Source organism: Halichoerus grypus, chromosome 2, assembly GCF_964656455.1.
Source record: "Halichoerus grypus chromosome 2, mHalGry1.hap1.1, whole genome shotgun sequence".
Lineage (NCBI taxonomy): Eukaryota > Metazoa > Chordata > Mammalia > Carnivora > Phocidae > Halichoerus > Halichoerus grypus.
In genome coordinates this window covers 166,285,181-166,310,321 of record NC_135713.1, presented here as the reverse complement: position 1 = coordinate 166,310,321, position 25,141 = coordinate 166,285,181, and the positions used below count along the sequence as shown (strand labels likewise).

General features: G+C 36.7%; 1 protein-coding gene across 2 annotated transcripts in view; it reads right to left on the bottom strand.

Annotated features, from left to right (window-relative positions):
• The window catches only part of SSH2 (slingshot protein phosphatase 2), a 242,910-nt gene that overhangs the window by 216,807 nt on the left and 962 nt on the right, over window positions 1–25,141 (bottom strand). The window lies entirely within an intron of this gene.

Here is a 25,141-nt window from a genome sequence, read left to right as displayed (position 1 = left end):
GACATTTCTCCAAAGAAGATATATAAATGGTCAAGAAGCACATGAAAAGATGTTCAATATCATTAGCCATCAGAAAAATACAAACCAAACCCACTATGAGATAACACTTCATACTCAAAAAGATGGCTAGCATTAAAAGAGTCAGATAACAAGTGCTAATGTGGACATGGAGTAATCAGAACCCTCTACACTTAAGTTCCTTTACAGGGAATGTAAGATGGTGCAACTGCTTTGGGAAACTGTCAGGTCCTCAATTAAACAGGGCTACCTAGCAATTCCACTCCTTAAGTAAATACCTAAGAGAAATGAAAATATATCTCCAAAATATAAATGTTTATAGCAGCATTATGCATAATTGTTGAAAGGTGGAAACAACCTAAATGTCCATCAGTGGAAGAAAGGATAAATAAAAATGTGTTATATCCATACAATGAAATATTATTCTGCTATAAAAAGGAATAAAGTACTGACACATGCTACAATATGGATGAACCTTGAAAATATTATGCTAAGTGAAAGAAGCCAGTCACAGAAACCAACATAGTATGTGATTCCATACATTTAAAGTCCAGAATAGGGAAATCTATAGAGACAAAAAGTAGATTAGCAGTTGCTTAGGGTTGGGGGGAGGGGAAGGAGAGGGTGGTGACAACTAAAGGGTACACGATTTCTTTCTGAGGTGTTGAAATTGTTCAAAAATTGACTGTGGTGATAGGTGTACATATCTATGAATATGCCAAAAACCACTGAATACTTTAAATGTGTTAACTGTAGAGTATGAATTGTATTTCAACACAACTGTTTAAAAATGGTAAGTTTTAACAAAACTTCCATCCATTAACAAAACCATCATCCTATGAAAAACACCTGGACAAGTACTCATCTGATTCAGGTTCTAACCATGGATACTTCTGCCACATTCAATGGAAGAACCAGGCTGGGTCAGACTTAATCATAGGATGGATCCCCTATACTAGCAGTTTTCATACATTAGTGCCTACCAGAATCACCCAAAAGCTGTTTAACAACACACAGTCCTAAAACCCATTAAGACAAACACTTCCCTGCACTATGCTGTCTACATGAAACCCACCAGATCTAATCTACATTTCTACATAAATTCTAAAATGTCGAATAGGTACCCTAGCTATAGGTAAAAAAAAATAGCCTCCAAACTTATGACTTGTGAAAAGCACTCCAAAGGTTAACTACAGATTTTCTAGACTTCTCATTTGAATGAAAGGGATGTCCAGCTGTAGACAAAAGAACTATAAGTAGCCGTAAAAGCACAGAACAGGACTGCATTGTTATATAGTGACCCACTTAAATCAAAAGGCTTCCATATAGACCACAAATACCGGGTAGTATTAACTGAAAAATATTTACTCTTGCACATTTTAATGGTTATAATTCAGTAATTTTTGTTCTGTTCATCCCATTACTTTTCTAGATTCTAGTTAAAAAACATCTTTAAACTGAAGAGATTTTGTATGAACAATACATAGCTTGAAGATATCTACCATCAAGAAGCTTTTTAAAATGAGAAAAATGGCTTTTAGAATTTAAAAAAGTAGAGAAATAAAGCGATAGTAGACATTTTCAATAGTAAATATATATTACATAAAAAAACTAGAAGTTCCTTATCTGGTATTTCTATCTATCTGTTAAATTTGAAATTTGAAAGCAACTCCACCCTAACGTCTCACCTAAAAAAAGGGATTCTAAATACACAAAAGACATGTCCCAAAGCTTATAAATTCCATCCCCTGGCGGGGTGGGGGAGAGGGTAGCATGCTTTTTTAGACCTTCAGTTTATTTATTCTTACTTCCTATTCAACTCTGCAAAGCTTGATTTCCTGGTTTGTTTGTTTGTTTGTTTGTTTTTAAGATTTTTAAGATTTTTTAAGATTTAAGAGAGGCAGATGGAGAAGCAGGCTCCCTGCTCTGCAGGCACGCGGAACTCGATCTCAGGAGCCCAGGATAATAACCTGAGCTGAAGGCAGATGCTTAACTGACTAAGCCACCCAGGTGCCCGATATCCTGGTTTTCTAGTTGGAAGCAGATATAAAGCAGCAAATTGGTGGAAGTAAAAAACTAGAGGACAGCACAATGACCGTAGGAAGTGACAGCTGACAATAAGGAAGAAGATTCAGTAAAGCTATAAAAAGTAGACACAAACACAAACACCAAGAGCACATTCCTACTTGGAAAAGAAGCCCTTAAGGGCATTACTGTATTAGAACTCAGTGTAATACTTCCACCCATCCAAAGCTAATCTCTCCATCTGTCCTCTGGAACCTCTCTCCTCCCATTTCCTCTGTAATCTTGCTCCATGAATCATCTGCTCTTCCCTACCATACCTGGACCCCTTTTCTTGCCGAAGGACTCCTTCCCCTCAGCAGAGAAATATTCTCAAATCTCTCCCAAATAACACAAAATAGCCCTTCTTTCACCCCACACTATCCTCTAGTTACTTTCTTCTTCTTTCCTTCAGAGACAAGGTTTTGGAAAGAACAACTTTTGCTTGCTTCCTCCCCTTCCTCACCACTCGTTTATCTTTTCACCTGCTGTAACACAATGGTCTTCTGACCCCCCACTCCACCATAGCTGCTCTCACATAGGTCACTAGGGCCTAAGTGCCAAAGTCAACTGACTGCCTACTCTTTCTACACTGTTGACCTCTTTAAGACATATGATCCAACAGTGACCACTTCCTTCCTGAAACTCCCTCTTTGCTTACAGTCTGTGATGCCACACTCACTTGAATTCTTCAGTTTGGCGATGTAAATGGAATGTATGGAAATAAAAGGGGGGGAAGGAGGTTCCTCATCAAATAGGTTTGGAAAATGTGGTATTAAGTTAAACAGATTTCCTTACTACAGGATTTCTCAGATTTCTCTTATCAATACTGATGTTCATTATAACTCTACAAGACGGAGTTCTGCAGTGTTTCCCAAAATTACTTGACTCTAGAACCCTTCCCTCCCTTTTAAAGAACCATCTTATATGACAAATTGAGAAACATAATTTGAGTAACATTACTCTTGATGTTCTTTTCCAGTCTTATCTGCAAGATTTTCTTCCTCCACTGTCCTCCACTTTTAGTGCTTCACTCATTTCATGCCTTAGTCACCTCTCAGTCCTCCACTTATCTCCACCCTATACATTCATCCTAATCACTCACTCATATCCTCATGGTTTTAACCTGGCCTTAGAATCAATAAGTGACTCTGCCACTTACTGTGTAACCTTGGATCTTGGTTTCCTAACCTATAAAATGGGAATAATGATAACTATTCATAAGGACTAGATGACATAATATACATAAAGTATGTACCACAGGTATTTACACATTTACAAAGTATTTACACATTTAAATAAAAGTTCAAGAAGTGGTCACAATCATTTCCTCTGTCTCCAGCTAGATCTCCTTGCTGAGCAGCAAATATATCTATCTAACTTAGGAATTTCCCTTGGTTGTTTCATATATACCTCCAATTCAAGATGCTCACCTCCCATCCTACCATCTAAATGGCCCCTGTAATCTCTAGCTAGGTGAACAGCACTACTCTCCAACCAGCTGCCCAAATCTGAAATACTGAAACAATACTCATTCACATTCATACACATTCTTCCCTCTGCCAACTAATTATATCTGACTTCCCTCCAATACATTTCCAGATAGCTACCTTTCTAAAGCGCAAAATCTAATCACATTACTCCTTTGCTTAAAATTCTTCAATACTTCCCCATGGTTTTCAGGATAAAATTCAACCTCCTAACGTATCATGTGAGCCTCCTTATGATCTGGTATCTTGTATCTCATCTCCCTCCATGTTCCAACCTGACATACTCTCCACTCTAGTCAAATCAAATCATCTATTTCCTCAAATGGTTATACTGTCTTGTCTTTGCACATACTATTCTTCTGTTCATAAAGTCAGTTCAACCACACTCCTATCCACTTTACTGCTGGTTCCAAATGGTCTTTTTCATGAGTTTAATTATATGTTATTTCATTCCCAGCCTTTAAATTTTCCCTATAACAAATGTAAAACACAGCCTATAAATTTAAATATTCATTCTCAACCTATTTAATACTATAAAATACAAGCAATACATTCGAGCTGGTTAGGTAAAATTATCAGCCCCCAAACAGTCTTATTTTAGTAATTAGGAAGTCTATAATTAAATAAGATTAACATTCCTTCACTGTCATATATATTTTTTATATTCCAGATACAAAGGAGGTCACAAAAATAAACAAGAAAAGCTCCTGACCTCTGAGGGAGGCTGACCCTTAAATAAATAACCCCAATATAATGCCGTGTGTGTGTGTGTGTGTGTGTATGCATGTGTGTAAAATTTCTAAGAGAAAACAGAGAAATAACTAACTTAGGTGAGGTGGTTTCAAAATAATATTATAGGAACAAATTCCAAATAAACTATTTTCCCTCTCAGTGAAAACTCACCCAATAATATCAAGATAAATTCCAGTTCTATCACTAGGGTCACCATATGTCCCCATTTGCACATTCCAGTTAACATCTGTTGCACAGTGAAATGATTATTAGCACCCCTTTCATTCTCATTATTTTCCTGGTTTGGATAATAAATTATAAGTTCACCTTATCTATTATCCACTTCCTGTTCTCCTAAAAACAACCTCAATAATTTGTTCTTTTCATTCTGAAGGTTGTAGCTATCATTTAACATCATTAGGGGGGAAAAGTATCTAATTTTAACTACTCTGTCTCTGAGATGGATCAGCTCAAAATATTTTTCAGTTTTACCACCTCGTTCTCCCTCCCTCCCCCTCATATTTGCTGGGAAAGAAGACTGTCTTCTTTAGCCTAGAGATTAAAAAAGAAAAAAAAAAAAAGTAAGTGGTAGAGGCATCTAGGACAGGTTGGAAACAATAGACAAAATCTTTGTCAATTTACATGGTGAATACTTTTTGAGAATGTCTCTCAAGGTAAAAATAAAGAATTCAACCTAAACATCTAAAATAATAAACTAATGAAAGTCTCTTTTTTAACCAACAAAACAGAATGTATATTTTTAAATGAATGTCCTTTCCAAATAGTCATTTTGAGAGGTCCTATGATATCCCACTACTTGAAACATTTTGGGAACATCTGCTTGGAAACCATGCTTAAGGCCAATTCCTGATTCACAAAAATTTTTCTTACTATCTTGTAGACAAGCCTATTCTCATTTCCTTCTTTTCCTTTTCTCTCTCTTTCCTTCTTTCTTCATTAGAGAGGGAGAGAGGGATGGGGGGAAGAGGAGGGGCAGAGGGAGAGGGAGAGAGAGAATCTCAAGCAGGCTCCATGCTCAGCACAGAGCCAGACGGGTGGGTGGGGGGGATGGGGGGGTGGGAGGGAGTGGCTTGATTTCACAACCCTGAGATCATGACCTGAGCAGAAATCAAGAGTCGGATGCCTAACAGACTGAGCCACCCAGGCACCCCTTTTTCCTTTCTTTTACTGAAATTATTAATTTTGTGAATTAGGCTCCATGGCTTCTCTCTGCCAAAACCCTTAGACAAGTAGACAAGCACAGATGTGCTATCTGCCCCAAGACTATGCACCAAACACTGTCCCTCAGCTTTGAAGGCAAGGACAGGTTTTAGACATTCTTGTACCCCTAGGGCCTGAAAGATAAAAGACACTCAATTAAGATGTTTTGGTTTGGTTAATTAATAATCATCAGATATGGATACAAATTTTTCTATTGCCAAAAATCAAATTTACCTTCAAAGGAAGATTTGCTACCCTTGGAGATATTTAAAAGAACTGAGAGCAAAGCCAAAAAAAGGAGCTCCAAAGATGCTAAGTAAATATTGTATCATTTGCACAAGTGTGTTGTCTACTTTCTTTAGGGAGTAGACAACAGTGCTTCAAATATACAAGCTCTGTTATGTTTGTCAAAAGAACTAGTCTTATTACCCTATAGCCTGGAACTCCTTAACTAATTGAAATCTTCCAAATAAATAAAGAAAAAAACTAAGGTCCAAAACCAAATTTGCTATTTTTCATCAACATCTGCTCTTAAACATTTTCTTACTTTTAAAAACTCTCTAATTCTCTCTAAGATAAGACTGCCAATCAATCACCGTCAAAATGCATTAATCCTGCCAAAATCTTAATCATGTTTCAACCCTTTCCCAAAGTTTTTCATTAAGAGTTTCTCCAAACCTCTCTTAGTTTTAGATTATTAAAAACTATATTCTTCTTTACTGTAAAAATGCTTGAGTTTAAGGTTCAGTACTTCTCTTACAAGAAATCATAAAAATCTCTAAATCTCTGTAACTATGAAAATAAATGTCTATATATCTTTCCAGTTATCTATACCTGTTCCCTTTTTACTAGCAAACAATATTTCCAGGTATCATGGCAATATCTGTACCACTATAACGATATCAAAATCAAGCTTCCATTAGACCTAGTTCCATAACCACAGTAAGATCTTTAAAAAAAAAAAAAAAAAAAAAAAAGAATCGGTAGCTGAATTTAGTTAATTGTAAATGGATAAATCATCCAATCATAAATCAATGGGTCTCAAAGGACAGTAGGAGAAAAATAATCACAGATAAGAGAGATTGAGAGATATTTAAAGTTTTAAAAGTATAAGCTAATTATAACTCATATATTATGAATGCCACACCTCTAATTCCCATGGTCACATAGCAGTGATACTTAACCATTCTTACTATTAAGAATTTGTGGAACCTGGCCCCTGTATACACAGATTCCTAAGAATTCCCAAATATTAATTAAATTCTATGGGAAAATTGCCAGTATCTGTTATTACTAGTGCTCATATTGAGCAAAGAAACACCACCCTGTTACTAACATACTACATCACTATATGAGTCACCTTAAAACAAGATTTTCCTCCTTTGTTTAAAAACAAGACAACCCTATACCAAGCAACAAGTGATAAGGTACAAGTTTAGACAACTTTACATTCAGTAGAAAACACTCAACAGCACTTGAAAAAAAGCGTATTATTGCTCTCAGAGTTTTACTCTTATTCTTTTTTTTTTTTAGATTTATTTATTTATTTGAGAGAGAGAGAGAGAGAGCATGAGAGGGGTGGGCAGAGGGAGAGGGAGAGAGAATCTCTAGCAGACTCAGAGCCAAGTGCAGAGCCCCACAAGGGGCTCCATCCCAGAACGCTGAGATCACGGCCTGAGCTGAAGCCAAGAGTCAGAAGCCCAACCACTGCACCACCAGGTGCCCCTAACACTCTTATTCTTACTTTATAATTTTGGATCCTCAAAAAAAAAAAAAAAAAATTCAGAAGTTGCATCCTTGTCTATTTTAACCTGCAAAATAAATACTTCCTCTCAGAAAAAGGGGGGATTCCGTTTGTCTTCCTATATGGCAATTTCTTAAACTATATTTATACCTTACCCTATATATGATTCATTATATTTGAGTGCTACAATCTGACCCAAGCAACTTAAGTCCCAAAGTATTTTAAGCAACAAATATAAGTACAAAAAAGTACTTTGTTAGTGGTATAAGATCTTGTTGGACATATGTGTCAACACTGTAAAACAGATCACCAGTAACTATTTATGGGTCAGTATAGCTTTAGTTGAAAATGGTTAACATCCTTAATGAATTTTATTTTATTTTTATTTTATTCATCCTAGATGAATTTTACCAATAGGGTTTCCTAACATCTTGCATTCCACTTAATATCACTTTGTTCTTGGAAAACCTTTACATCATAAATTTGAAAGGAAACAAAAAAATTTTGCATTAAAGATTTATTTTAGAGAGACAGCATGCCAAGTGGGGGGAGAGGAAGAAGAAGAAGGAGGGGGGAGCAGACTTCTGGCTGAGTGGGGAACTCAACATGGGTTTGATCTCAGAATCCTGAGATCACAGCCTGAGCCAAAACCAAGAGTTGGATGCTTAACTGACTGAGCCACCCAGGCACCCCAAAATAAAAATATTCTCTCTTTTTTTTTTAAGATTTTATTTATTTGTCAGAGAGAGAGAAAGAGAGAGAGATTGAGCAAGCAGGGGGAGCAGCAGGCAGAGGGAGAAGCAGGCTCCCCACTGAGCAAGGAGCCCGATGTGGCACTCCATCCCAGAACTCTGGGATCATGACCTGAGCCGAAGGCAAACACTTAATGACTGAGTCACCCAGGCGCCCCAAAATATTCTTTTTTTAAAAGATTTATTTGAGAGAGAGAGACAGCACACGCGAGTGAGGGGAGGGGCAGAGGGAGAGGGAGAAAATCTCAAGCAGACTCCCCACTGAGTGCAGAGCCCGATGAGGGGCTCAATCACAGGACCCTGAGATCATGACCTGAGCAGAAATCTAGAGCTGGACACTTAACTGACTGAGCCACCCAGGCGCCCCCCCGCAAAAAAAATATTCTTTAAAAATACTCTGTGTAGGGGCGCCTGGGTGGCTCAGTCGTTAAGCGTCTGCCTTCGGCTCAGGTCAGGATCCCAGGGTCCTGGGATCAAGCCCCGCATCGGGCTCCCCGCTCAGCGGGAAGTCTGCTTCTCCCTCTCCCACTCCCCCTGCTTGTGTTCCCTCTCTCGCTGTGTCTCTCTCTGTCAAATAAATAAATAAAATCTTAAAAAAAAAAAATACTCTGTGTAAATGATACACTTCAAAATTTAAACAATAAAAAAGTTAGCATATTTTTTTCAGGTCATGTTAATTTTGGCCTATATTTGGAGGCAGTTATGTTAGAGTTTTCCCTTGAACTACAACTGATAATCTTTGTCTTAATTCCTTAAGAGTGACATTATTCCTTTGTTTGTTGTAAGTTTTAGCTGGTGTGACAGAAAAAAAAAATCATCATTGGTCCGTGTTGCATATCAGGAGCCTAGATGAACCCTAGACAAATTCAATTCCTCATCCTCACACATCATATGCTGTACCGATGGTACAATTAACAGCTACCATTTATTGAAGGCTTAAAAGGGCCAGGTTCTATGATGAGTATCCCATAAATAAGTCTACAGTTGCATCAAATGTGCATTTCATTTACGCTAATTTGAGTATATGTATTTAGAAGAGAGTAATATGAATGAAAATATAAGTTATGGTGCACATGATTTTACCTGCAATTACATTCAACAAGTGCATGTAACAAAGCGTGCATGAGATGGAAGAAACCGCATGTCCAAAACCCATATATATTGTTCTTTATGGGTGATTTAAGAGTTTTTTTCAGAGATACTTTTGACTATAATTTAATTTTTGCCTTATATGCTAACTTTAGAACTCTGCTAAGGTAGGACTTCACTGTATCTCATTTGGTCTTCATAAAGACTCTGTGAAGTAGGTACAACAATTAACCCTATTTTACAAAAGAATTAACAGGCAGATCATGCAACTTGCTTGGCAGAGATAAGATTCCAACTCCGGTCTTTCTGAATCCAAAGCTTCTGCATTCAACTACTATGCTATATTGCAATATGCCCATTTTCCAGATGGGGCATGAAAGACTCAGAAAGATTAAGCAAACTGGTCCAGTATCACTCTGCTAGTAAGTCTTTATATCAGGACGTAAACTCAAGCTTTCCCATTTTAAGTTCAACACTCTTCCCACGTTACAAAAAAATGTCTCTTTTCCACCAGGTTATCCTAGAAACCTAATTAAATAACTAACTGATAGAAGCCAGGAGCACATAGTAAATGGGAAAAAAAAATAGTTATAAAGTGTTCACAAACTGGTGGCCCACAAGGTAAGTTTGGGCCACAGATAAGCTCTGTTTAGCCCCCAAGATACATTCCTTTAAATCTTCATTAGTTGTTATGATAGACAAAGTTTGACAACAGCTATTGCAAAGATCCTTCTCCCTGTTGCCAATGATTAAGATGGAAAGTCACATATTGCCTTCCTAGGCTCTCTTGCACCAAGGGATAATCACGTAATCTAGTTCTGGCCAGAGACTAAAAGAGAAGTCTGCCAGGAATGGGGGGTTTGTTTCCAGGAAAACCTATGCTCTCCTAATCAAAGGTATAGCTAATTGCTGGTACTGCACCTTTTACTCCTTCCTGCATCAAACATGGATATACTAGCTGGAGCTACAACAGACATTTTTTTATATTTATTGGGTCAGATTGTAGCACTCAAATATAATGAATCATATACAGGGTAAGGTATAAATATAGTTTAAGAAATTGCCATATAGGAAGACAAACGGAATCCCCCCTTTTTCTGAGAGGAAGTATTTATTTTATTTTATAAAAATGGGAATCAGTACATTATTAATGGAAGAACACAAAGTTATAAAGGACTTGGATCCTTATGGTATTGTTGAGCTACTACTAAGCTGGTCCTGGACTATGTATCTTGGACTTCTGTTAGATAAACCAAAAATATTCTTATGGTTCAAACTTGGTCTTTTGTTGCTTCTAGCCAAAATAATTTCCAGCCAATTCAGCTGCCAACATTTAAAAATCAAGAAATTTCACATAACAATCTGCATCACTAGTGTTTCTTGAACAAGATGACTTTTCTGGAAACACTGGGTCTACACTCTCACTTGGTTACAATTGGGAGCCTCTGACAATAGAGTTCTCAGTCTCCAAAGTACCACAGGCCCCATGCGGCCAGCTTCACTAATTTTGTTCATCTGCTTAATCCCACTGCCACATTTAAATGTGTGATCTTCTGTATTACATTTCAATGTATGTCTAGCCTAGAACCCAAGTAGCCACTTGAATGCCTAGTATCCTAGAAAACCTCCAATCAATCACTACCAAAGATAGAATACAGCATTTTTAATTTGGCAAAAACTCTCTTGAAACTGCTCAAGAAATGAGTTATTCTAAACTATCCCTGGAGCCAAACTCTAGAGACTATTTAACAGTAAAATAAGGAGTTAAAGTAGTCAATTTTCCAGTTCTGAAATTCTGTTAAACCCCAGGAAGCAATATTTATGAATAAACCCTAAAATTTTCATAGTAATCAAAAGTCCAAGAAACCTCCTGCATTTCTTACATAGGACTAGCAAAGAAATATAAAAACCACTGCATCCAAAATCCCTCAAACAAGAAATTGAGGTTGTGATTTTGTAGTCTTAGCAGCAAGGTAAGCTTGCACCACTACTGCACATTACTGATAAAGAAAGATTTAGGGTTCCAATATCCAAAACTATTAAGCCAGAATCTCACAAAAATCTCAGAAGTCACAGGTAGAGGATGATGATGTGGGACATTTCAAGATGGCTGTCATCTAGGAGAGCTAAATAATGTAGATTTTCACTAGAAGCAGTTCCAAGAAATGATACACATCTCAACTGCCAAAAGACTATTTCTTGTCAATTACTTGGAAAATGATATAAACAAAGGCTGAATTCTCAAATATCACTCAATTGTGCCCACTGAGCATTAAACTTGGACATACCCTCAGTGCAAAATTCACTGCATCTTTATCTGGAAAGAATTTTAATAGCTCTAATGGTAATTACAGATAAGCACAAACTAGTTTTCACCATCTTCAAATGTGCTTCATTACACATTACTTCATTACCATTACAAAGATGGTTGTGTCCATTTGAATCCAGGATATACAACTTCTCATAAAGTAACACATCTGAGAGTAGTACATACTGGACACATACAGTAAAGATGAAAATATATCACCAAAAATAAATACACTTTGGAAACCAGACTATCATAATTTTTTTTTTAAGATTTATTTATTTATTTGAGAGAGAGAGCGGGGGGGGGCAGAGGGAGAGGGAGAGAGAGAATCTCAAGCAGACTCTCAGCTGAGCATGGAGCTGGATGCAGGGCTCAATCTCATGACCCTGAGATCATGACCTCAGCCGAAATCAAGAGACAGACGCTTAACCAACTCACCACCCAGGAGCCCCCTATCATAATCTTTTAAAATTAAGTCTGTATGTAATACTGTGCAAAAAGCAAAGAATTAAATCTACTTAACAACAGTAATCACTAGCAGTTAACTGAACACCCACTATGCTATAGTTCTAGACACTGCTAAGCAGTCATTTAGTTATTTCACGAAAGCCAACAATAATTCTGTAAAATAAGGTAACTGAAACTTAGAAAGGTGATTTGCCCAAAATCCACACTTAGTAAGTGGAAGAGCTGGGATTTTAACTCTGGAATCTGTGTCTACAACCTAAAGCCAATTTAACCACTATGCCATAATGCAGCTTACTTCCTTGAGAACAAGTACGTAAGACATAAAATCATTATTAAATTAGCCAGAGAGGGAAACTGTCCTTTTGGGTCCGGATTTGGCAGGAAAGAAAAGCATACTGAATGAGGGCCAGCGTATAAAATAGTTTTTCTTCAGAGGAATATAATCAAGAAAGGTTTAGCATTAAAAAAAAAAAAAAAGTCTCATTATTTCAATATCACTGTCACATTACTTAATAATCTTAAAGAAATTCTGTTCTCAACTTCCAAAATGGTATTTCAGAAAGTCAGTAATAAATCAAGTAAAGTAGGCAAAAAGCAAAATGAGGAAAGAGAACTTAGTAATTTTAGGGAGGGGTTAAGAAGTAACTATCTTACAAGGCATTTTTCTCTACTATTGCCCTATACATTTTCCAAGAACATTTTTGTGTATTCAAATATTTTCCAAAAGCAATTGTCCATTTCAATAATTTTTCCTTCATCTTTGAATTTAGAAACACATATGATCTAATTCTATATAGGGTTTCACTTTGGAGTCCACACAACTATTGCAGAAAAGTTATTTCTAATTAGAGAATCACTATTATAGTTATTTCAGAAATGTGAGCCACAAACAAAATACAGAATAAAAAAGTACAAAATCAAATGGGATATTTAAGTATATCAGCAGAATGAAGAAAGAATGAAACACAGAACCTCAATCATCTAATTTTCTAAATCACATGTTCAAGATAAGGCAACTTGTGAAAAAAAAGCAACTTGTTTTAAAAAGGGTAGACTGTACTAGCAGCTTAAGTGATATAAAGTCTTGTGCATAGTGGGATTTAATAAATGTTTGCAAATGAGTGCAATCCAATAAAGTGAAAAAAATCTATGAGAAAAAGAAAGAATAAGCCTGGGACCTGTTAAAACACAGTCTTCCTCTAAGTGCCTGAATCACCTGACAGGACAGCTGGAAACAAAGCAAAGACTAATTTGGTGAGCGACATCTCTATTTCTAACTTTTGAATGACTGGCATTCTGAACAAGCTCGTGCAGCACAGAGGTCCAAATCTTCCTGTGTCTTAATAGTCACAACTATAGCCTTCTATAAGACAATTTCAAAAACACATGAAGATTTAATGGTTTTAATAAAATTCTCTTCATTTGGGATGCCTGGGTGGCTCAGTCGGTTAAGCGGCTGCCTTCGGCTCAGGTCATGATCCCAGAGCCCTGGAATTGAGCTCCGCATTGGGCTCCTTGCTCAGCAGGGAGCCTGCTTCTCCCTCTGCCTCAACTCCCCCTTTCTTGTATTCTCACTCACTCTCTCGCCCACGCTCTCTCTCTCTAGCAAATAAATAAAATCTTTAAAAAAATAAAATTCTCTTAATTTTTGAAATCTTTTGGATTAAAGTTCTATAAAGCAGCGCTTAAACTGAAATCTAATATTTTCTTTCTCCTAAAAGCTTTATATTTAATTTTCAAGATTCTATATCATGCAAAAATGTTTTGTAAGCAAGTGGAGGAGTTCCTGGATTTTTCAGCCACATCTTGCCTAACCAGATGTCCTTTACAGTCGTATAGTTTCCTTTGAAGTTTAATTGAAAACCACAGAATCAGCATAAAAATGCTCAGAGTTGAGAAAGTTGCAGTTTGTATAAGGCAGATAGATCAAGAAGACGAATCAAAATATTGTGCTCATAGAAAATTTATGGCAATTTTTTTCAGTACTCTCTTAAGGAAGAAATAGGTTGTTTATTTTCTAACAGGGTTCAATAATAAAAACTATAATCAAAATGTAGCCAAAGTTTGAACCAAAGACCTCTTGTTATATCATATGTGACTTCAGTTGGTTTAGAATTGCATTTTCTAAAAGCTGCATTCAATTTCAACTGCCAACTGTTTGGTATAGTTGAATTAGACAGATCATTCCTCTCACCTACTGTTTCTTTGTACAAAGATATATTTAAACCCATGAATACATTCAATGTCCTCAGATTCTCTATATTTTAAAAAAATCTGTAAATTTCTGTTCTACTTTGCCACATGATTTGTAGTCCCAATCATTAAAAACACCAACACATTCAGTCTATTATTTGACTATACAAACTAAGATGACCACTTGCAATTATCTGTCCTACCATATAGCAGAACATCCAATAGATTAATATGCTACTAAGCATGGCCTAGTGAATTGATAAGCTCTCAAGGGAAGGAGATTTTTAAAGATTACAGTTACATTAATCATTCTATATGGTGCTCCAGGGTCATTACAAAATCATACACAATATACTTTGCTGTGGAGACTGGGACTCCCTGATTTAAAAAATAAAGCTACTACTGAGTCGAAAAATTTAAAAAGAAAAAAGATATAGAGAAACTAACCCCTGAAATAGGCTACTTGTTTAAGTTATATTGTCATAAAGCATGTATCTTCCTCACCAAATGTGTGTTCTAATGAAAATTTGCTTAATAAACAAATAGCTACCCTAAATCACCATCATAAAAAAAACAATTACTCCATGAGTGCATGCTATTTGGTGCCAGACATAGTCCTAAGGCATTCTCTCATTTAATGCTTATTTCTGTGAAAAAAGTACTCTTATTACCCCTATTTTACAGATGGGCAAACTGAAGCATAGAACAGTTAAGTGACTTGTCGAAGTCTAGTACATTGTAAAGCCGGGATTCAGATTCAGGCAGATATTTCCCAGACCCTACATTCTTAACCACTACAATGGACCGCCTTCATGTTGCTACAGGTATTTGAAGACCAGTATTAGGGCTTCCCCACCATATGGACTATATTAGAATCATTCGCAGATACTATTTTTATTCGAAACTACAATCGCTTTCTCAAACCCCAAAGAACCAATGAACTTCCTTAATAGATTAAGATGCATTATGAGATGCTAACATGTGGTTTATTTTAATTTTTGCCTGAGATATGCTAAGTATCATAATTGTGAAGAGAGGGCTCTCCCAAGTTGTTGCTGTTTCTATAAAAATGTCTGCAGCAATAATTGGAGAATCACTGCTCCAATAAGTAAGTTGCACAAAGATGTCTTTCCTTAAACTTTAATAAATATAATTTCATACATTCCCCTATCTGTCTGAAGCAGTAAAAAAGGGATTGGATTTTTTTTCTTTAACTAGGGCAAGGTATGGAGCTGGGAGAGAAAGAATAGGCAAGGGGCAATGTAACAACTACAAACACATGTTTTCCAAAGATAGAAGCTTGAGTATCTGGCTATCATGCCTTGATAGCAATATCTTACGATAACCACCCCGTAGGAAAAAAACCTGGCTTCTAATTATGAATGGAACTGAAAGGGATTAATATTTATAAGTAGATAACATATCTTTCATTTTTTTAGCTGCAAAGATCTTTTGCTCCTCCATCTTTCCTAATTACTCTGTTCCACATTCTCTATCCATTATCCCCTTTGGAAATGATACCTTCTTCCCTATACACACTTGGTTTTGCCTCTCCTATTGCACTCACTATACTACTTTTATAGGTTATTATAGCTGCCTTCCCCCCTAGACCTGTAAATTCTAAGATAAGGATAATGCCTTACATCATCCCACAGTGCTTGAGAAGATTCTCAAATGAGTTTATCAACTACTAAGGCATACCCAGCAAAATGACACAAATTACAGTGATTCAAACTAAAGCAAGGCAAACATGAAACAAAATGAGTAAAAAAAAAAAAAAAAAAGGAAGAAATCAAACACACAGAGAGACTAACTCTTAACACCCAGAAGAGAATTTAGTCTAGTAATTGGTCTCTGAGTAGACAACCAAAGCTTAAATACCAGCTCTGCCACTCCAAGCTAGGGGAGTCTAGACAGCTCCCTAAAATCAGTTACTTCATCTGTAAAATAGGAACAATAGTAGTACTCCTTCAATGGTTGTTGTGTTGCCTGTTTAACACTGAACCTAGTCTCTACAGCACAGCAAACACTTGAAACGTGTTAGCTATCAGGACAGTTATACTTTAAGGTTTCTTGCCTCTAATCATAAATTTTATTTTTTTAAAGATTTTATTTATTTATTTGACAGAGAGAGAGACAGCGAGAGAAGGAATACAAGCAGGGGGAGTGGGAGAGGGATAAGCAGGCTTCCCACCAAGTAGAGAGCCCGATGACGTGGGGCTGCATCCCAGGACCCTGGGATCATGACCTGAGCCGAAGGCAGACACTTAATGACTGAGCCACCCAGGCGCACCCTAATCATAAATTTTAACAAATTCTCTTTAAAGGAAAGCCAAGAGAACATATACACTATATGAAAGGTTAAACTAACAGCATAGATGTTATAATTCAGAAAAATTATGCTTACTCTCCAGCCCTATTTTATGCACATTGTACTGCTTGTGGTTCTCAATGTACATCTGCTATTTCTAATCCCTGTGCTTTAAATTCATGCTTAAGAATGCTCCCTTCCCGGGCACCTGGGTGGCTCAGTGGGTTAAGCATCTGCCTTCGGCTCAGGTCATGATTCCAGGGTCCTGGGATCGAGTCCCGAATTGGGCTCCCTGCTCAGCAGGGAGTCTGCTTCTCCTTCTGCCCCTCTCCTCTGCTCCTGCGCTCTCTCTCAAGTAAATAAATAAAATCTTTAAAAAAAAAAAAAGAAAGAAAGAAAAGAATGCTTCCCTCCCTCCTGCTACTCACCCCTAACCCTCTGTTCGCTGGCCAACTCCCACTCACTCTTTAAGGCTCCAACTAAGAAATCCTTACTGGCCTTCTTTCTCTTCCTCAAGGCTTATATCATCTGTGATTACTACACTGTACTCTATTTACTTTTTTAATACCAATCTTTCCACTTATACTCTAAAAGCTTCCTCAGGCCAGGGACTAACTGGCTGCTGGATCTCCAATCCTGGCATGAATGAGTAAAAAAGAGTTACCTCCAGAACTGAGTATAGCACAGAATACAAAAAGGTACTAAATTACTTTTTAAAAAAATTATATCAAACTGCTCCATAAAAACTAGGCTGGAATACAGTATACTACCATTTGTTTCTAAGCATATTCTCTCCCACTCAGTCAGTGAAATATTTCCCATTTTTCAGGAAATCTTGGGAACCAGGGGCCTCTCACTACATTTCAGAGCCAAGATCACCTCACCAGACTTTCTCTTGACAAACAGGAAAATGAAGGGCTCTGTGAACAGCAGCTGTGCTCCACAGCTGGGCAAGAAAATGCAGGGCAGTTTGTAAAAGTATCTGAAAAGGACTCAGTGCTGAGAACCAGAGGAAGAGAATGGATGGGATTACCTGAACAAAATAGCACTCATTAAATATCTGCTGACTAACAAAGAATCTTTGGGTCTCTCCCATGTACACCTGACTTCTGGCAGATTTCGGATTGCGTAACGGGTCTTATCAATAATCACACGGGGTTTTTTAAATTAGAAATAGTTTCCTTACTATAGTTAAGTTTTTTGAATGAATGAACAAATAAGTGAAAAACATGGACACGTGAATGCCTACAATGGGCCAGGCAATGTGTAGCCAGCAAAACAGGAGACATTTAATGGAAAACAGTAAAGCCCCAAGCTGCTGGTACCAGCAATGGTATTTAATGGTGCTATATAGGAAGGCAGTGTGGGCTCTGCATGGTGCCTTTTTTCAGACTGGGCATAATCTAGAATCTGCTCCCTTCCATTTTTTTTTTAAGATTTATTTATTTATTTGATGGGGGGAGAGGGAGAGGGAGAGAGAGAATCTCAGACTCCCCACTGAGCTGGATGGGGGGGGGGGGCCTTCATCTCTTGACCCCGAGATCATGACCTGAGCTGAAATCAAGAGTCAGTAGCTTAACCCACTGAGCCACGCAGGTGCCCCTGTTCCCTCTCACTTAAAGCCAGAAAGAAATGACAAGACACATGAAGATACCTTTTGATTACCAAAGGACTGCTCTTACTCTGGACTTCCCAAGGCACTTGAGTCAAATTTTCAAACCTAAGCTAGTTGTAGTTTATTGTCTATCCATGCAGTTAAATGAATACTAAGTAATATCTGCTAAACTAACTAAACTCCTGTGGGACTAGCAATAGAACTTCAGTGGAACACATTTTAGCTTGTAACTCCAATTTAGTATTTCCCATAGGTGGAATTACACACCATTAGAAAAAGAAGCCATTGTTTCATAAAATGAACTGAGACAAGTTGATAACTGTTTGGAACAAAATAAGTTTAATATTTACCTCATACCATGTAGTAAAATTAATTTCAGATGATTAAAGTTAAATATAAAAATAAACTATTAAAAAAATAAAGAAAATATAGGTGAATATATCTCTATTGATGGAAAGTTGAACTAAGAAAAACAATGGAAAAACATACACACGCAGACTTTGGATTGATGGTATTAAAAGTTTTATTGATGTCATTAAAGTTTTTTAAATGTTTATATATCCATGAATAAAATAAACCAGATAAAACAAAATGGCAATTGAAAAACTAAGGCAAATGTCCAACATAACAGAAAAAGGTTAACATTCTTAGTGTATAAATAATATTTACAAGGGGAACCTGGGTGGCTTAGTCAGTTGAGCGTTGGACTCTTGGTTTTGGCTCAGGTCATGATAAATCAGGGAAGCCTTGCTGGCTCAGTCAGTAAAGCATGTGACTCTTGATCTTGGGATCATGACTTCGAGCCCCACATAGGGCACAGAAATTACTTTAAAAAAATATTTACAAATCAGTATGGCAAAAATGGCTATCCACGGAGAAAGTCGAGCTAATCACATGAATGACTTACAAAACAGGGAATATAAAAAATATAGTAGCAAATATTTGAAAAAAATGTTTAACCCCTGAAAAAAATGTAAATTAAAATGATAAAATACTAGTGGTTAAGAGAAAGGGGTCTAGGGGCGCCTGGGTGGCTCAGTCGTTAAGCGTCTGCCTTCGGCTCAGGTCCTGATCCCAGGGTCCTGGGATCAAGCGCCGCATCGGGCTCCCTGCTTGGCGGGAGGCCTGCTTCTCCCTCTCCTGCTCCCTCTGCTTCTGTTCCCTATCTCGCTGTGTCTCTGTCAAATAAATAAATAAAATATCTTAAAAAAAAAAGAAAAGAGAAAGGGGTCTGGGGTTAGAAACCAGGCCTATAATCTTGGGCAACTCATTTTACTTCTCTGAGCCTCAATTTTCTTTCCTTTTTTTTTTTTTTAATATTTTATTTATTTATTTGTCAGAGAAAAAGAGAGATTGAGCAAGCAGCGGGAGTGGCAGGCAGAGGGAGACGCAGGCTCCCCACTGAGCAAGGAGCCCAATGTGGGACTCGATTCCAGGACTCAGGGATCATGACCTGAGCCAAAGGCAGATGCTTAACCAACTGAGACACCCAGGCGTCCCTGAGCCTCAATTTTCTTTGTAAAACAGAGATAATAAGGAGTGATGTAAAAATTAAATAACATAATGCATGTACTCAACATAGTGCCTGGTACACAATAAGTGTTCAATAAACAATAAAAATAACAATAGCTCTTACTATAATAAAGAAAAAAGATGATGATACTCAGGGCTGATGAGGGTGCAGTGGAGCCAACATTTTTATGAACCTGACCTCTGGTATATTTCACAGTTTGTCAACGAAGTTTGATTCGACATTTCTGGAGGACAATTTAGCAATATGTACCCCAAGTCTTAAAGGTGGTCATACTCTTTAGGCTTCTGGAAACATAAATGTTTAAAAACAATTAAAAAACTCAAAATGGAAAAGTCTGTTAAATAATACCATATTCATTGATTCATCATCCATTGATCCATTTGTCCAATATTATTAACCCTGGTGATACAAAATTATGAAAACAGACCTAGTCCCTGCTTAAAGGTTAGGTGGGGAGATAAGCAGTCAAACAATCAAATGCATTAAGGAGGTAAGAGCCACGATGGGTAAGTATAGAGTGCTATGGTGCGCATAGAAGGAGCACCTACCATAGTCTGAGAGTGGAGTCAGGGAAGCTTCCCAGAAGAAGTGACATTTAAGCTGGGACCTGAAGGATGAGTAGGAATTAGTCAGGTAAAGAGATGAAGAAAAAGTGTTCCAGGTAAAGGGAACAGCATGTGCAAAAGCCTAGAGATCAAAGGGAGCATGGCATGTCAGCTTGACTGAGCAGTGTGCAAGGCAGGAACTTGGGAAGAGACAAAGATGAAGAGGTAAAGCAAAGTTTGTTCATTAAAAGTCTTGCTAGCAAAACTCTGGAGTGTAGACTTTATTCTAAGGGCAATACAAAAGTTAAAAAGCAATCAGTGCTAATAAATAGTCAATATTCATAATATATCAAGAGGATACACAGGTTGAAAAGAATGAACAAATAGCTCATAAAATGGAAATACAGGATTGTAGTGAAGGTTGCACAACTCTAAGTTTTACTAAAAATTGCTGAATTGTACAATTATTAAAATGGGTTTATTTTAGGCTTTGTGGACTATACCTCAATAAAGCTATCTTTTAAAAAGTTAAGAGAAATGCCTACTAAACATCTGAAAAATATTCAACTTTTCTAGTAATAAAATATATATAAGACCAGTGAGGTACTATTCTTTATCCTTGAAAATTACTAATGATTAAATATGAAATGAGGATATCCAGTGTCAATAAGGCTAAGAGAAATGAGTATTCTTACACTATGCTCGTTGAAATAAATGTTAATTGGAATAACCTCTCTAGAAAGTATAAATATGCAACAGGAGTCTTAAAATTGCTTATACTCTGTGATCCAGTAATTATATTTCTTGAAATCTTAATAAATGTTCCAAAATGCAGTCAAATATTTATGCCCAATGATGTTCACTGCAATGTGATTTATAATAACAACAACAAAAAAAAGCTGGAAAAAACCCAGATGTTCAACAATAGTGGAATGGTTAGGATGAGTTATAACTGCCCAATGTAGCCATTTAAGTGATATGGCACATAGATATATATCTATGACGTATATCAAACTTTAAAAGAACCAAATATACAAAATTATACAGACAGCAGCATTTCAGCTATGTAAAATACATATACAATTGTACAGGACATATCTTTCATTCTCTTTTCTGTGCTTTTCCAAAATTTTTCCAAAATTTCCTACAATAACCATATATTATTTCTATAGTGTAAGAAAGTTTCTAAAGCTATCTTCAAAAAATTAAAAAGCATCACTTTTAAGTATTTATACTTCAGACAAATCAATTTCATATTTGCTATGGTTTTATTTTCTCTGGGAGAAAGGTGTAGTCATATTTGAATATATATAAAATATACATATAATTCAATAATATCTTATTTATCTAGCATCATATATGGAAATGAATTTCCCCAGTTAATTAAAATGTGCATCATAAACTTCAAAACTTCAGTGAAACTTTGATGGATATCTATCTCAAAATACAATTCACTCAATCCTGACCACTTAAATGAAGACAAAACAAGATGAAGCCTTATTATGATTATTCAGGGTCATCATTATGACCACATAATAGTAGCTCTGAGGGACCACCAGGCCTTAGAGAGGGATTTGTCCTTACATTAAGTAGTCCATAACTGCTAAATTTTTTCTTATGCCAGCTATTTATAAATCTTCTTCTTCCTCCCTTGCTATAAAACCATCAGCTATCATTTCCCAGAACTGTAAGCAGCCGGTCTTTAGCAGCACCAGCCACACTTTTCCTTCCTATTTTGCTGTTGATAATCTTCTTAGAGTAAAAAAACACTAAATATCCAAGTTTTAAGAATTACGTGTAAACTAAAAGATAATAGGCTTCAAATAAGGGTATCACCTAAAAATGATTTGCACAGACATAGATGATTTTGTTCTAGTTACAATATAAATGAATTGCAAAGAGTATGAGTTCTTGATTGTATGTATCTCAAGTCTTGGTTCCTTTACTATATTGGCAGTCAAGTTCTCAGGATCAGAAACTCATATCTGCTTCACATCATGGAAAGAGATGTGGACCAGGAGCCAAGGAACTTGATTCTAGTGCAGGTTCTTACAGTAACCAGTTTTGTAACCTTCAGCAAGTCTTTTAACCTTAGTACATGTCCTGCATAACTTAGGAGGCTGCCATAGAGTTAAATTAGATCACAAACACAAAAACACTCTGAAAAGTATAAAGCACTACACAAAAGTAAAATATTTTCACGGTATTTCACTGTGTTTATATGACCATGGATCAACATAGGTATCCACTCAGAAAATTCATAACAGAAAGCAGGAAAGAGATAATTCTTAAATTGCCTATTAATTAGGAAACATCTATTATCTTAGAAGAACAATACATTCCAAAGTTGGCATCTCTGATTCCTCCTCCCCTATATCCAATCAGTTCCCAGGTCCTTTGTGTTTTCTCCATAATCCCTCACATCTGTCCCTTTCTTTCCATTACCACTTCACATCCCCAGTTTAGGCCTTTATTATCTCACACCTGGGCTACTGTAATAACCTCTAACTGGCTCCACTCATGGCCTCCCTGTGCCTCTCTCAAATCCTTCTGGCCAACAGCTGCCAGATCAATTTTCTTAAAACACCACTGTGACCCTATCTGCTCAAAAACCTCTTTAGACTCTCCATTACCTTCCCTATCAAGTTCAAACTCCTAAACTCAGCAGTCCCTGTGCAGTCCCAGCTTCCTCTTCACCTTTGTTTCTTACTACTCTTCCAAAGAAATCCTTCCTCAAACTGGTGTAGTTAGTTAAGTCCTTCAGATAGACCTTGTGCTTTTCTGCCTGTAAGTTTTGGTAATATAGCTTCTCTCCACCTGGAATACTATTTCCCAGGCCCTACCCCAGCCTATAAATATTTTACCCATACTTCAAGGCTGAGCTTGAATCCACCTACTATATGTACTTCTCTTTGATTACCACAAAGGAAAAGATGGAAGATTCTAAAGTTAAATACATCTCCAACAGCTGAGTGACACTGGGCACATTCCTTAATAGTTCTTTGCCTCAGTTTCTTCATCTGTAAGACAGGGATAATAGCAATTTCCTTTGGACATAATGTGAGGAGTAAATGGGTTAATCCACCTACATCACTTGGCATGATCCCTGGCATAGATGAAAACCCAAAAAATGTTAGATATTGTTATTATTACTCTTGCCATTAGTGAATTTATCTTAATCTGAATTCAGACAATACTTATGGCCATTACAAACTAGCTGTTCATGTACATACAGTATCATTTCCCTCTCTTTTTCTACCCTCTCATCTCACATTTGTTCTTCTTCCTATCCCCTCCCATGATTACATGATACTAATACACGGGATCAATGTCTTATACATCTTACTATCTGCAATAATCACTCATACCCAGTAGCTGATCAATAGATTTATTTAATCCCCAGTGAATGAATATTGAAGAGCTGACAGTATTGAAATGCCCTATACCACCTATAGTGAAGAAGTAAAATAAAATGCTTAAAATCATTAATTTAAAAAAATCTAAATTTCCAGTCTCACAAAATTACATCTCTCCTTTCATGATTCTCTAGATTTTTTTTTTTCCTCTTTTACCTTTAAAACAACTCAACTTATTCATGCAACAAGAGATACAACAGCAAATACATGCAGGTCAGACAGCAGCCAAATATTGGAACACAAGAACCACAAGACAACTCAGCTGAACATAGCTCTGGATGAAGTGAAATAGGAAGACAATTTAAGGGGAAAGGTAACTGGCTCATCAGTCATACAAACACACACACCCACACCCATACACACACCAGTCCCAGGATTCTTTTACACCCAGGGCCGCATAAAAACAGCTGAGATAACCAGGCTACTACAGCAAGTAGATGTAGAAATATCAATCAGTTAGCTCAACAGCTGAGCTTACCACATGATCAATTTAATCACCTATCTCAAAAGTGGCTATTAACATACCTCAATATGCTAATAACTAAGGTTTGGCTAATTAAGTCATATCAAGTAGATACGGCCTTACTATATACTAATCATTTGCCTCAAGAAACTTAGTATGATAACTTGATATATGTATGTTATTATCATAGCATAAACTATTTTTAACAATACCCAGGGAAAATGATGTTACCATAACACTGGTTTCTAGTGTATCTGCATGACTCTACTAACTTTCAGTTGCTTTCTCAGCCAAAAACAGGCCTGGTGACCACTATCCTCAAAGGGTTTACTAGTAGAGAGAAGTAAGATGGTTTGTCTTCAGAGGACCCTAAAACGTTTTACCAGCTTTGAAGTGCAACTATTCTCAAATCACAAAATATTAAGAGTTGGAAGAGCCTTAGAAGTCCCCCACTGAAGGAATTATTTATACTAACTTCCAGGCAAAAGGCCTTTCTTTGAATACTTTCTTTGAATGGACACTCACTATTTTTGCAAGGCAGTCCACTTCACTGTTACAAAATTCTTCCTTACAATCATTGGAAATCTGCCTCCCTGAACTTTTACCCAAAGATCATAGTTCTGCTCTCTGATACAAGTTAACCTCCGAAATATAATCAATTCTAGAATTAGGATATAATTATCAATTTGGTCACACAAAATACAAAAGAAACCTCAGGAAAAAAAAAAAGAAGAAGAAACCATCACTATACACAACAAAATTTTGAAATTCAGGAAACTATGTTGAAATCACAACCCACCATAGTTTCAAGATATCAAAGCCCACGCCTCAGTGAACATACAAATATTAAGAATAACCTGACGTTTTACAGTGGAAGGTGGTACAGTGTTTACTGAATACCTTTTGGCAACTTGAAACTACTAAATCCACCAACACAGTTTTAAAAATTACAATTCTGTAGGAAGCTCCAGACGGTTTTTCCAATTGCTCATATTTTCATTCTATTTCCTTCTAAAACATCTGCATGTTTTTGAAAGATCCCACTTCGCCCCACTGGTGCAATACTTTATGTATTTATTTTTAATATTTTACGTTTTTAAATAAATATTTTCAAGAATAAAGCCTAAAAGAATGGGGTGTAAAGGAGTGGGGGTGGGGCTAGCAGGGAAGTCAAAGAATTG